A 14035-nucleotide genomic window follows, 5' to 3' on the forward strand; every position below is an offset into this window, starting at 1 on the left:
TGCACTTTTCAGTGGGGGGACTTTGTTTCAGTACGGTATTATGTTTTGTTTGAGTATTCTTTGCTCAAATATTGATGTATGTAACTCAGATACAACATGCTTAAGAATGTGATATGCATTTATATATATATACCATTTTTTCCCTTTTACAATCCTGTTCTCTGAATTGCCTACAGTCTAGTTCAATAGTGACTATACATGTACATACTAAAAAATTTTATACAGAACCAAGTTTGAAAGAATGTGTTTCATGTATCTTTTTTATTCTTCAGTGTTTTATAACCATGCAAATTTTTCACCTTTTTCAAAATGACATGTTTTGAAAATGGCCTCTTTGGTTACAACAAAGTTCAAAGTATAAAGAACTTCCCTTGGAAAAGCATTCCTTTTTCCTATTTTGGGGAATTCCCTTTTTATTGCCGTTGATCATGTTCTGAACATAGCCCACAAGAAAGTTCTTTTTGATGTTTGATAAAGCTGTTTCAAATATCCATTTTTCGTAAGCTCTACCACTGCTTGAGAAAGATAACAAGTGCTTGGTTAGGACAGTGTCTGATATCACCACTGTAAAATTGCTTAACATACAAGAGCAGTATTAATTTCTGCTTCCTTTTTAGTGTGAACAACGGAATAAATATTTTGTTATCCGTTGATATGAGATTGTTGTGTTGGTTAAGGTTGAAGTGGTAGCGGTACGGATTGAAGTAAAGTTTGTGTGAGAATGCAATCTGGATGTCTCATGGAAGAAACAGACATGGTCAGTAAAACTTCCGTCAAGCAGGGTTCTCACCTTACAGTGCAATTTTTTTTTTTTATCTGGGAGAGGAGGGGAATTTAATCTGGAACTCCACACCCTTCCAAATAAAGGTGGTAATGCCATTTTTATATTGCCGGTGCTTTCAAATCCTAAAATAAAATTTAAAAGAAATTGTCAGTATGTCTGTGGGGGATTGGCTTATCCCCTTCCAATAGATCCTCCACTGAGGAGCTGATGGTAAAGAAGTTACTGATTGTCAAAAAATAGCTGGTAGTTAAAAGAAGCTGGTCGTCAAAAAGTAGCTCTATAGGCATATCCAGGGTTTTGGCGGGGGATGGTGGATTTTTTGTCCTCTGTTAAATAATACTGAACCCTCAATCCCCTCTATATATATGAGTAGTGCCGTTTCTAGAGAGAAGACACTGCAATATGTTTGCGCCAAAAAATTGTTGCCCTCTACTCTAGCCACGCCCATACAGATTACAGTACTACTGATGGCTACGCTGCGCTGCACTTTAATCTTGAGTAGCGCCCTCTATCAACGAGAAACTTTCTTCCAATTAAAAATCGACAGGCGCTGTTTTCCAATACTCAACTTCGTCTTCAAAACCAATCCCTGATTGTGGGCCTGAAGCAATCGAATTAAAATAACTGTAATGTTTGGCTCGCTTGTATCTTAATTGATGTTTTTGGCACTGTCAGATTAACTATCACGCTTACAACTTCAAAGTCGGGTAATAAAAAAAAGGAGAAGCCTCCGACCCCGTCGGAGTCGAGTATTGGAAAACGGCCGAGCTCCAGTTAGTAAGAAAGGGCGCCCTCTCTAGTTTGGAATAAATCACGAATTTCGAATTTCAACCCAGACGTCAATCAACCAGGAAGAACGAGACAAGTTGTGTGAAACCAGACTGTTGTTTACGATGCAGCGTGATCGTGTATTTGACACCCGTGCTCTTGAGCTTGGGGTACACACGTGTATACATAGTGAAATCTAAGTAGTCATTCTAGACTGAAAAAGAAACATGCGTAAGTCTGATTGTTACCTACAGAAGAGTTAAGACTTTCTCACTCTTTCAAACCATTTTTCCCTCAACTATGAGTTAAAAATAAAGGACGGTCAGTTGATGATTAAATATCAACAGATCGTTCAAAAAAGTCGACCTAAATTGCACAGCAGTTGACTGGTCATGCAATACATGTGTCTATCACCTTTGCACTTGTTTGAATTGCCCGCCAAAATAGATTGTGCCTTACTGCAAAAAGCAGTGGAGTTTTTTCTTAATAAATGAATTTTATGTGATGTTCCTGAAGGTAGGAACTTTTAAAAAAAATGTTTATTTGTCCAATTTTACTAGTAGCACATTGAATTGAGCAAATTTTTTTCTTTGACTTGTTCAACTTTATTTTTTTTCTTCTGTTTCTGACAATATTAATAATATGCAATTTGTACGGTCTCTGAATATAAACAGGATAATGTACAAGCTGGTATTTTTTCCAGGCAAAGCAACATCTAATAATTTGATGCAGGAGGCATTTTAAAAAGGATTTAACTTTCTTGTGAAAAAAGCATTTAGAATTTTTTTTTCATTCCAAAGTCTGACTTGGTATGTTTTACACTTGTAATCTTGTTATTAAATTACCTGCAAAGAAAAGGGCTACAAAAAGCCTACATAGAATTGCCATTAGCTTCTTATGAAAAAGAACGTCAAGATAAACTCATGATTAATTAAAGAACTGCTACAGTTTCTCACTGTACAATTATGTGATGAATTGAATGACAAGAATTACCAAAGACCATGTCCCAATTTAGTGAAATTCGTTGTCAAAGCTTAAAGTGTCAAACAGAGGGTTTTCTTCTAATATGAGGGATGTAATTATTGTTTAGTTTACCTGCTGCTGTCACCATTTTTTGTTGGGGGGAGAGAGATGTGTGTGTGGTCTCTTTGCTGTTCCATTGTCAACAATCTAGACTTAATTTTTTTCCTTTGGACCTTAAACAGGTCGAGACCTTGCATTATTGCTGAGGGTTTGCACTTTTTTGCTGAAACACTTTATGTAATTGTCTGTCCCTGCCAAAACACAACTTTGAGTCCAACCAGAAACTGGTCTGCCACTAAAGCCTGAAAAAGTCGACAAGTCTCAAGTTGGCGGATGCAAGCCAGAAACTTTGTTCTTGTCACCTGCAAGTTGCCTTGCTCTGCGTGATGCAAGGACCGATGATAGGGGTCAGAGATTATAAGTATTCATGCTGACCAATCGCCCGCAAAACACGGAATTGATGCAAGCCCATGTAGACAAACATGGTTCTCCTCCCCTGATTGTCAATTATACAGCATCAGTGTTGACAGGACGTGGCATCCCACATCCCCCCTGCGCCTAAAGACCCACGCATAGCATCTCCCTCCCACCGTCAGTGTCAGGTATGATGCATAACACCTGCAGAATGTTGTTGACGGTGAAAGAAAATCATTCAGGATGGGGCCAGACTGCCAGACTAAAAATGGGCAAATTTCTAGTTTATTTTGCTGCTGGTGGATTAAGGCCTTGTTCTCAAAGCCCCGACCAAATCACATATCAGTCTTGCAGTGTATTTCAGTTTTTTTCTGCCCCCCCCCATAGGAAATTGAGGCTTTTTTCAATTTACATCCAAATCACTGTGAATGCCTATGAAAACAGCACTGAAGATGAAGACAATTGCAGTTTGACTACTCTACTCTTTCTTGGACAAAATTAGTCCACTGAGCGCTGTTAGCATCTTACATGTATGTGATGTCCAAATTCTTTTCTGTACTTAAGCAAAATTGGTCTTATTAATATTGTCAGTGGAATCTAAAGGACTGTGATACCAACTTTTTGTCGACCCCAACCTAAAAACGCTGACCGCTGACAAAACACTCGGTAGGCCCCACACATCCCCTCAGACTGGCATCCATACTGACTCAAGATCCTGTTCAGCTCTGCCAGCCTGAGGGCTCTTGTATTTGTTTCCCAACTTTCCAGTGGGGTGCCGGCAACCGCTGCATGTATGGCCAGCGGGGGTAACAGCATTGGCATGGAGATGGAGGGCATTCATCCCAACCCAAGGAGGAGCCAAGATGAGGAAAAGTGAGCCAACTTTGGTCATTTTACGAAGGTTGGTGATTCCCTGGTGGGCAGTAACATGCTCACTTTTAACCCATAATGAAGCCAAGTTTGGACCTTTAGACACAAATAATATTCAAGATGTTGAAGTTCATCTGTACAGATTTAAAGTTTACCATGTTTAAATTCTTTGGAAACTGTTGCAACCGAGGTAATGGAAGAATAAGATGTCTGATTTGGAAAATGTCCACTCCTCACAGTATGATTAATCTGGCCAGACCCTGTAGATATGAAATAAAAGTTCCTTGCCAAATGAAAACAGTTTTCTCTTCTGTATCCAGTTCTGATAAAGACCCATCACAGACCAATCAAACTCAGATTCCCCCTAAATTAGTTCAGAGTTAATGTCTTTCAGATAAATCAGCCTTAGAGCTGCACACTTCATAAAATTGACTGCTCTGACAATCTAGAACCAATTCAGTTCAGCAACAAAATTGACCTTCATTATCCATTTTGATTGTTTGCACTTATTATGGGATCAACCCAGGGGGTCTCTACAACCAAATGTTGTAAATTAGGCTAAGGACAGATACCTTTATAGCTTCACCTGAAGTGAACTTTGTGTTGCTTCAATTAATAAGTTTATTCTCTATGCTTCGCAGAACCTTAGTCTCTTCAGCTTATTAATATAAGAAACTAAATATAGTTTCTGGATATCTATGCCAGACTGTACAATTATTCAGCAGAACGAAAGCAACTTGGCGTAGAAAATTCAGCTGAAAATGAAATCCATTTCTGTTCCTTGCTTTATGCTTAAAATCAACTCAACTGGTACAAAGAAGGAAGAAAATAAATATGTGGTTTGGTTTGGCATCAAGTTCTTGAGTAATTCGCAAGCTTAAAGCACTCTTGCACATTCATGTCCAAAGCCCAAGTTGGCAAACATTGTAGGTAGAATTCTGATAACAATTTAGAGTCAGGATGTATATTAACATAGCTTTTTAAAAAAGAAAACATTCGACTGAAGTTTGTATCTTGGATAGAAGAAGAAAAAGCAAATTTGTTGTCTAAAAAATAAGCCGAAAAATCAGGCCAGCCTGTCCAGGGTTTCATCTTGTTAGTAACTTCAATCTTGAATTTAGTAATAAATTTGAAAAGAAAACATATCTTTACTTACATATTTTCCAAAACCACAGGCCAGTTCATTATTGTGGGGCAAACAGTATAATTTAATGAAATATTTCAGTTTGAAGTTTCCTCTGGTCTAGGCAGTTGAAATTTCAAGTTCAGCGAGTAGAAATTTAGTAAGCTTGAAGAAAGTGCCCACAAAAATCAAATTATTTTCAGATACTGAAGCTCTTCTCCAAAGCATCTGACAAACTCAATTTACTTTCTGTTAAGGCCTTATTTCATGAACTCGCAAAATCTGCAAGGGCACCCCTCTTGCTTGCAATGCAGCAGTCTTGCCACCGACTAATTTCCCAACCAGGCTGACCAAATATCACTGGTCTTACGGAATCTGTCATCACCACAAGCTCTACATTCTAGAGCTCAACCAAAGGGCTATTTTTTTCGCATATTTCTGCTGTTTGTCTGACAGATTTTCCCACTGTAGTGCTGTACAGCTGGCTGGTTGGGAACCATGTTATCTCCTCAAGAATCTGTTCGAGAATTTCGGGAGAAAAGGACTTTGATGAATTTGATGATCTGATGACAGGTAGGAGCTGGTTCCAATCCTTACACCCGAGGTTCTTGAACTCACATTAGGGAAATTTGTGGACACCCCTGGCCCACTAAAGATGAATAAAAAGGTAAGACTGTTGGTAAGAAATTGTGAAGAATATCATATTACTCGTGAAGCAGGAAGAGTGTCTCTGTTACCTAAGGTGTCATGAAGTTTGGCAACTTGTGGAGTGTATCAGGTTACACCAGGGGGGAGACAACTATTCCAATAATTTCAAGATGTCATGCAAGTATGTGATAGTAGCCATGCTGAATCCATCGATAGCTTTGGAGGCAAAATATGTAAAACGTCCACAGCAATCACTATGAGCAATCAAATTGCATGAATTGCCGACGGCTTTGGCACGATCTACAACTATAAACACTCGGCAACTTTCCACAAGAACCTATTTTCACAGGTTATGTATCTATAATGCGCAAAACATTATGTACAAAGTGGTGGAAGTGTACAGTGTTGCTGTGGCAGTAATGGAGTTCAACCCCCAAAATACGAACAGGGCATATTTTTGGCTATATAACCTCCGTCCTTAAAGTGTTTAAATTACCAGTTGAAAAGAAAGAAAAAAGAGGGGGAAAGGAAATGGCATTACCCCCTCCTCCCCAAAAAGCAAAGTGAGGGGTTTGCATGTTGTAACTACAGCCAACTTTTTGGAGTTGTAGATAGCAAACACTGGTAGAGATATTACACAAGGTTACTGGTCCTACTTAAATTCTCTAAACCTTCAGTAACCAAACTTGTGGAGGAAAACTCCCAGGTTGTTTTGTGTAATGGTATATTTCTGATATAGCACCTTGTCTGATGAATTTGCCTCTTGATTGTTTGCAAAAGTAAAGTCTACCCGTGGCCTTTCCTTATTTTAAACTTGCTGATTCGACAGTGCATTTACATGCTCATGTGCACATCTCATCAGGGAATCAAAACTCTGAATGTGCGATTTTCCAGGTCCATTTGAGACTCTGTTTGGAGTGGCAAGCATCATCACAGCTAGTCATTCGTTGCTCTGTGGCGTTGAACCCAAGACAGAACAGAAGATTTTCCCATCAGGTAGGGCATAAATATAGCATGCCTGCAACGTATATTAATTGTCTGCCTGTTTCTCGGGCTCGGGGCAGACTGCTCTCATCAACAGAGTTGGAAAGGAAAAGGAAGGGAGGCAGAATACTGGTCAATACAGAAGAGACTGGCTCAAGTGTTCAGGGAGTAGGGCCATGAAGACATGATTAGGAAACATGAAATTCACAAATGTCAGTCATCAATTATTTGAAATCTTTGATGCAAAGCGAGCGCTAAACCAGTAGGACAGGAGTCAATTCTGTTATCCTAGGAGGTCTCTGTGATAAAGGATACTAATGACCCAGTCTGGCATCAGACTCCACTGGGAGGGCCAGACTAATTCATTGGATGGCATCTGCAGCATGTGTGCATTTTCAGCCATGTAACTTCACATGTATTATGAATGAAAGACCAAACAGATGCCTTGTTGTTTGTCGAAAGTTCAGTCATGTACAAAGACAGATCCTTGAAAATGTGACACATAGATTTGCTAAATGATGTCCACATATTTGCATTGTCGAGCCTTTAGATTGCCAAAGGCATTTAAATGTGTCTTGTGGGATGCCGTCGTTAAAAGCTGCATTGAAGAAGAACTGAGGCGTTTCATACATTCTTCTTTCTGTCAGTTGGTAAACTTTATTTTCTAATGCTTCACGATAGCTTGAGCTTGAACCATTGGTAACCCAGCCACCCATTTGACCACTTCCTCAAAATGGTGTCTTAAATGAGAGATTTTCAGTGTGTAGTTTTCATTTGCTTGGTGGGAATGTTGATATTTAACTGTGAGGAATGTTCACTAGGTTGCACCAAGTGAACGATACATGTACAGCACCAGTTTTACCCGAAATCATCGTTGAGAAAGAATTGAAGTTATTCTTACTTAAAGTTCACTGATTAAGCATTGATTTCAGTATACAAATCTGTCTCTTTGATGGTGAAGTTAGCCGACAGTCTCATCCAAACACAAGCCAAGTTTCCATATGAATCTCCCGTTCATGCATGTATGGTTGGGATGCAACATTGCCTGCAGTACACCAACTTTTTTAGTCCAAATGTGGCCAATCTTCTCTATTATTAGGAAGGCAGCAAGGTCATCAGTAGCCAGTGGCTGCACAAGGGGTACCTAGCTGGCCGCTTTGGTGTTTAGTCAGGCGTGTAATCAACCTTAAGTGGACTAGAAAGAGAGAAAAACAAGATTTTGTGATTGTTACCACTTTTTTAGAGAGAGAAATCAAAACAATGTTGGAGGTAAGGTTCACTGAATAAAATCCACTCTGAGCCCTGACTTCAATTTCTCTTGAGTCTACACTGATTTCTCTTTGTCCTTTTGGTAATTGTTAAGAAACTGGCTGCTTGTAATGAGTGTTGACTTGACATAACATTATTGCGTGTTTCCAAGTAATATCAATCAAGCATTTTTGGGGGGGTAACTGTACACTGTATTGCACACGATTTGTAAACATTAATGTGTAATTACCTTATTAGTGCATTTCAGTATTAACAGTGTGGGGAAAATCCATCATGTCATTGAGAATGATATATTCTTCATAGAAAGCAATAAAATCTGCAGCTTTTTTGTTCTTCTAGCAAAGTTATGATTGGTCAGTGATGCAACGCAAATGACTGATTTGGAGGAAGCAGTGTGTTCCCCATCTATTTCCAATATAGGGCTCTTTCCAAGTCACCAGTCTTTGGCCAGAAACCTTGTGAAAATTCCCACCGGAATATAAGCAAAGCCTTGTGTGGTACTGCACTATAATAACTAACTACATGGTAAGGTTACCCTTACCAAATTGAATGATACTGTTATTCTTTCATCTGGTTAAGCTTGGCACTCAGATGAGATAAAATGTGTCACTCAGTGACTGATGCAGACAGCTCTGATCATTTGAGTGGTTTCTTAATTTCCCCTGAGTATTGTTGCTCATAGTCCTGATGAGAAACCATTTACTGAACCTTGCAGTGTTGGGGGATTTTTTTTAAAGAAAAGACTGAAAATTCATGAATTAGGATAAACAAGTTACTTTGGGTTTTCTTGATTCACAAGAACCAAAAGCCTGGATTACATCAATATGGTGAAAAACATGGCATCTACCTGTAACAATTACATTTAGCGTGTTGAGCTGCCACATGGGCCCCAACAAGTTTTCTTGTGAAAAATTTATGAGGAAAACCTTTCTCACAATTTCCTGAAAACCATGGCTTTTTGCATGTATTCGGTATCCAAATGGAATGTCAGTAAATTTGTAAAAAAGAGCTGATAACTTAAATAAGGGAGAGCAACCAAAAATCCAGTAAACCTATAGACACAAAAAATCTTCTCAGGAACATTTTAATGGACTACATGTCTCCTTGGTCTGGGAAGAATCTGGTAAACTTTTGTTTGTTTGATTCAATTTTGTTGGGTTGTTGGGTTGTTAGTTTGTTGGTTGGTTGGTTGGTTGGTTGGTTGGTTGGTTGGTTGGTTGGTTGGTTGGTTGGTTTCTTTAGAGTATGTAACAAAACACTGTACATGTATTTTGTTCTTAAATTGCGACAGAAAGTTCAGTTGAGATCTGTAATTTTAACAGCAACTGAGAGAAGTTCTACAAATTCTGATGTTGCTTGTGAAAAAAAACAAGTGCCTCTTTTCCATTTGTAAAAGTAGGCCTCTGCCTTGTGAACTTTCTGAGAATTGTAAATGTACCTACAGACACAGCAAAACATTGTCACATTTCTCAGCACTCCTCCCAACATTACTTATACTTGTACACTGTGTGATTTCTACTGGAGTACTTTCACTTTCGGTATGTTTGGCATCTCAGTAAACAAGAAAAACAATTGATCGATGTTATTGTAGGCATTGTTACTCACTGTTGCACGAGGCATCAACAGATAATATATTTTGCACCAGTATTATTTAGGATTTGTAAATTGTCCCTGAAGACAAAACTTGTAGACACTGACTTTTTTGGAAGGGGAAGGGAAATGGATTTTTGGTTGAATGCAGACACTTGACCCAACGAGGATCATCTGAGCCGGAGAGAGCTCTGAAATGTGTTTTCACACATCTCTGTGCTTGTCCTTCTTAAATATCTTGCAGTGTCCAGTTTTCAATGTTGGCAAGATTAGTTATCACTCAAGTGGGAGTGGAACACAGAGTAATGTTGTGAATGTAATGTAATAACCTAAGAAAGGAGACCGACAGTCAATAGTTAGAACAATCAGGATGGACATTTTCTGTTAAATTGTAGGGGTGTTGAGGATGTCGCTTGGGTTCAATGGTTTGTTTCCCTTCCTTTGTAGACAATACAGTCTCCTCTGAATTCACGCTTTCTGTCTCTGTAACAGATATCATGCTCTTCCTTCTTTCAGTTGTTAATCGTAAGACAATTATTTTCTGCAAGGGATTTCCTAACCCTCATTCAAAATATGCATTTCCCCACACCGTAAGCAATTTGCCTGAACATTACTTAAATGACACAAGGTTCTTGAACTATTTTGTCAGTTTGGCCACTACATAAATCATCTGATTTCTTGAGTTTTTAAGATTTTTTACCTAAACAGTTATATTAAGGTACTGAAGTTAAAGCCATAGGCCCTGCCCAAAATTGCTTTCAATCTTTGCATGCATTGGATTACTTACCACAGATTCACCTGTTCAGTTATTGGTTTTCCTCTGTTGACATATCATCTTAAACATTTAATGGTGCAGACAGTGTGTCCCTCCTTGTGTTTGTATATACCCCATAAAGCCCATTGTGCCCCTATGTACACACCTTGTGCAGTGCTCAACTGAGCCTTCTCCAAAGCACTGGAGATTCCCTTTTTGTTGTTCAAGTGTAAAACCCTTGTACACTTCCCAGCCAGTGAATGGGGTGCCTAAACAGGGGCTATTAAGCCACCCTGTGAGCCATTGTCAAGGGATTAAAGGGTAGTAAGTAACCACCAATCACAGCCAATTGTTGGGTGGGATTCAGGAGTTGCAGGAGTATCATTGCCCAAAACCTGACTCTAGGGACAGCACTGCCTGTGGTTGTAAATGATCTGATCTCATCCTATGGAATCAAGCTGATGGATTTTTTGTCAGTTCGTTGTGTTCTCGAAAAGTGCATCAGGCAACTGAGCCCCTTCGGTTGGTGAGATCACATTCTCTCTTGTGAAAAGAACCGGCAAACTCACTTTAAAGCTTCACTCTCTGCCATGTGAAACCTGAAGTTGTTAGGCCGTGTCCAAATTGTTTGGCTGTGGCTTGACATCATGCATAATTCTATATGATGTAGCTGCAGCCACAACTGTAGACTCGTGTGTAATTACAAACCGTAGCCAAGTAATTTGGACACAGATTATTCTACACTTTTTTGCAGGCAATTTGCCAGACAAGGCCTGGGAAAGGACGTAAAAGTTACGGCAATGTGAAAAACATCTGGTTGTTTGGAGGTTGTTCCAAGCTGACAATTTCAGATAAAATCTTGGATAAATTGAGGGCAATTACAGAATATGCTGTAACACAAAAATTACATCTTTGAAATGAATGGCTATGCAGTCAACGTCAGGCACATTCCAAGCACTGTGTACGCAGTGCAAGGATGTTGAAAACAAAAAGTTTAGGTATAAGCCAACTGCACAGTTGGCTGCTATGACGTAGCATGGCCACGTGGTTGAAATCCCCTTGTCTAAGAACAAAGCAACACAAAATAAATGGGAAGCATTGAAAAAAATTGTAAGTCCAAACTAAATACTTTATTGGCAGCTATGAGGTCATCTGTCTCTGTAGCTGGCTAGGAGGTGGGACAGATTAATGGCAGTCTGACAGGGTATTCTGTAATTATGCCACAACTTATTTGAAAACATTCTGGGAAGTTTGTCAACTTCTGACAGAATAAACATGTAGACAGAAAAACATCCCTGTGGTTGAGGATTCTGCTGTTTCTTGCAGGGAACCCTTCTGACTGCTCCTTCTCCAGTTTGGAGAAAAAACTTACAGTAGCAATTTCACTGTGCAGTGCCTAAGCTACAGGTGTAACTTAAGATTGGAGAAAGTTGCCATGTTTATCTATCTTGTTTTGATGGCCTGTGTACAATATTCCTGAGCAAATGTTAATGACAAATTTTTTTCTGCTTGCTTGCAACTGGTAGTCTATAACTATGCAGCACGTTGGATGAGACCTCCTGTATGCCATAATGCTATGAAATGATGTTGTAGTTCACTGGTGTACAAGTACATGTACATGACTTGTGAAATTTCTTGGGGAAAAATTTGTAGATTCCATGTAACTGATATTTTGTCTCACACAAGCAGTCATGTGTAGGCCTGTTGTAATTTGTCTGCTCACTGCTTGTTCAATTAATGTTCATCTCCAGGATGTGTGTAAAAAAAAATCATAAGTAAGTCGGACGTTGAGGGCTATTAGGGTTAAAGTATTACAGACCGGTTCTTAGGCATCCAATGCATGTGAACCTTTCCTCTGGCCTATTCCAAGCATCTTCATTTTGCTGTAACAGTTGATGAGTATTCCGTCTGTAGCATATCATGTCTGGTCCCTGGCCTCATCAGTCCGATAATACCTGTTATTGCTCCTGGCAAACTGGCCTCAAAGGAGTCCCCGCCATCCCCCATCAGCTCTGCTTGGTCGCAGCAGCCCATTTAATTCAAACTGTTAGGGCGCTAACACATTTGACTTTGCGTGACTAAGTGAATCGCTCATGCTGTTGTTGATGCAGGTGAGTGGTGTGCGACAATGTTCTTTAAAGCCTTTAACTGTCCGGTTGGCGCCTCTCAGACAAACTGTGTAAATACCCTCCCAGCATAAAGTTGATAATGGCTGTTTTGTAAGTATAGCATAAAATCCCCCAAGAATTTTCCACTGAATTAGTTGAAATAACATAATTTTGACTTGTTTTGGAGAGAGAAATGATAAAGAGTATAACACAAGTTTCAAGCATTACTCTGTCTAAAAAAATATTTCCAGTTACATGTACTTCAAACATCCTCTTGACAGAAATGTGTTAACCACTGGTACTGGACATCAATTCAAAAATAATAGCATAAAAAGCCAGCCAATTAGTGATTGTACTGCAAAGTCGTTTGTCACCAGATGTATTGGCAATCATGGAGTTACCTTTCAGCATTTACATGTAAAATTACTACTTTGGATTTGGTATACTGTGGGAAAGCAGGCAGGGAGACAAATATGATACACTAGACATTCATTAAGTGAAAGCCTTCAGTGAACTGGAGGCTTCAATGACATTTTCGTGTATGCACGTGTGCCAGTACTTGGAAATAGATATGGAATATTTTAGATCCTACAAAATAAAGTTCTTTGAGTACCAAGTTCTCAAATTTATTGTGTTTCTGTCAGGCCTGTTAAAAGTACACCTTGCCCACGACTTCACCGTGTGGAAAATTTGACATTAATTTAATTCCCCGTCTGTGAACTTCCACCCCCCAATCTCTGCTGCTATCAACTTTTTTGTTTTCCTGTTTCATCCCCAAGAATGTTAACAACTTGTTTGTGCCACTTTACCCCTGTTCCCCCTCAATTTTATGGTAAGGAGCATACTCAAAAAGTCATCCACCAGACAAAAACCCCCACCTCACTGACTTCAGAACAAAGGCTAGAAATCCACAAATTTGTCTTTTCAAGTTTTCTGGTGGCAGAATGTGGAGGCCCCTGGCATGAGCTTTTATGAAGTGTGAATGGACAGGCTACAGTGGGCGCACTGACATGTGCTTGTTGGTTTGCCCTCAGCTGGCTGAGCAGACAAGACTACATCATGCCAAAGGAATTTCTCCCAAGACTTTTTTCCCTTCCAATTTCTGGGATTTTGGGGTAATTGCAATAAGGCCTGTTGTGGGTAGTGATGGTACCCTGCAATTTGGTTCTTGGCAACTTGCTGAAGTGTCAATGGCAAGCTGTCAAGGCTTTTTTTAAGTGTTGCCTATAAAAGTATACTTGTACTTTCAGTGAACTATCCCATCAAGGTACAGTGGAGAAACAATAAATACACACTATTGATGTATTTTGGCCCTCATTTATTGTAATATATCATTTGCCTTTCATGACATGGTCATAGCTTGGATAAGGGTTTACTTTGTACAATTTTTATTGATTTGATTGGTACATGGCACTTTTTGAAAGAGACTCCCACACTCACTTAGAACTGAATATACATGTACTTATGATACTATGCGTCTGTTTACTATTACATACACCACATACATGAATCATACCTGATACATGTACGTGCAACGAGGGGAGGTTTTGTTAAATATGGCAAAAAGTTTCAAAGGTCCTGGACCAGATGTGTGCATGAATAGCAAGGGGTGCATCAGAAGTCCTTTGGCAGGACTCTAGGCGTGGAGCATCCATGTACGACCATAGAGGTTTCCACCACCAGAGTACCTTAGAATTATT

This window comes from Acanthaster planci, linkage group LG02, assembly GCF_054643075.1.
Source record: "Acanthaster planci isolate LZ-2023a linkage group LG02, COTS_SCS, whole genome shotgun sequence".
NCBI classification, from domain to species: Eukaryota; Metazoa; Echinodermata; class Asteroidea; order Valvatida; family Acanthasteridae; genus Acanthaster; species Acanthaster planci.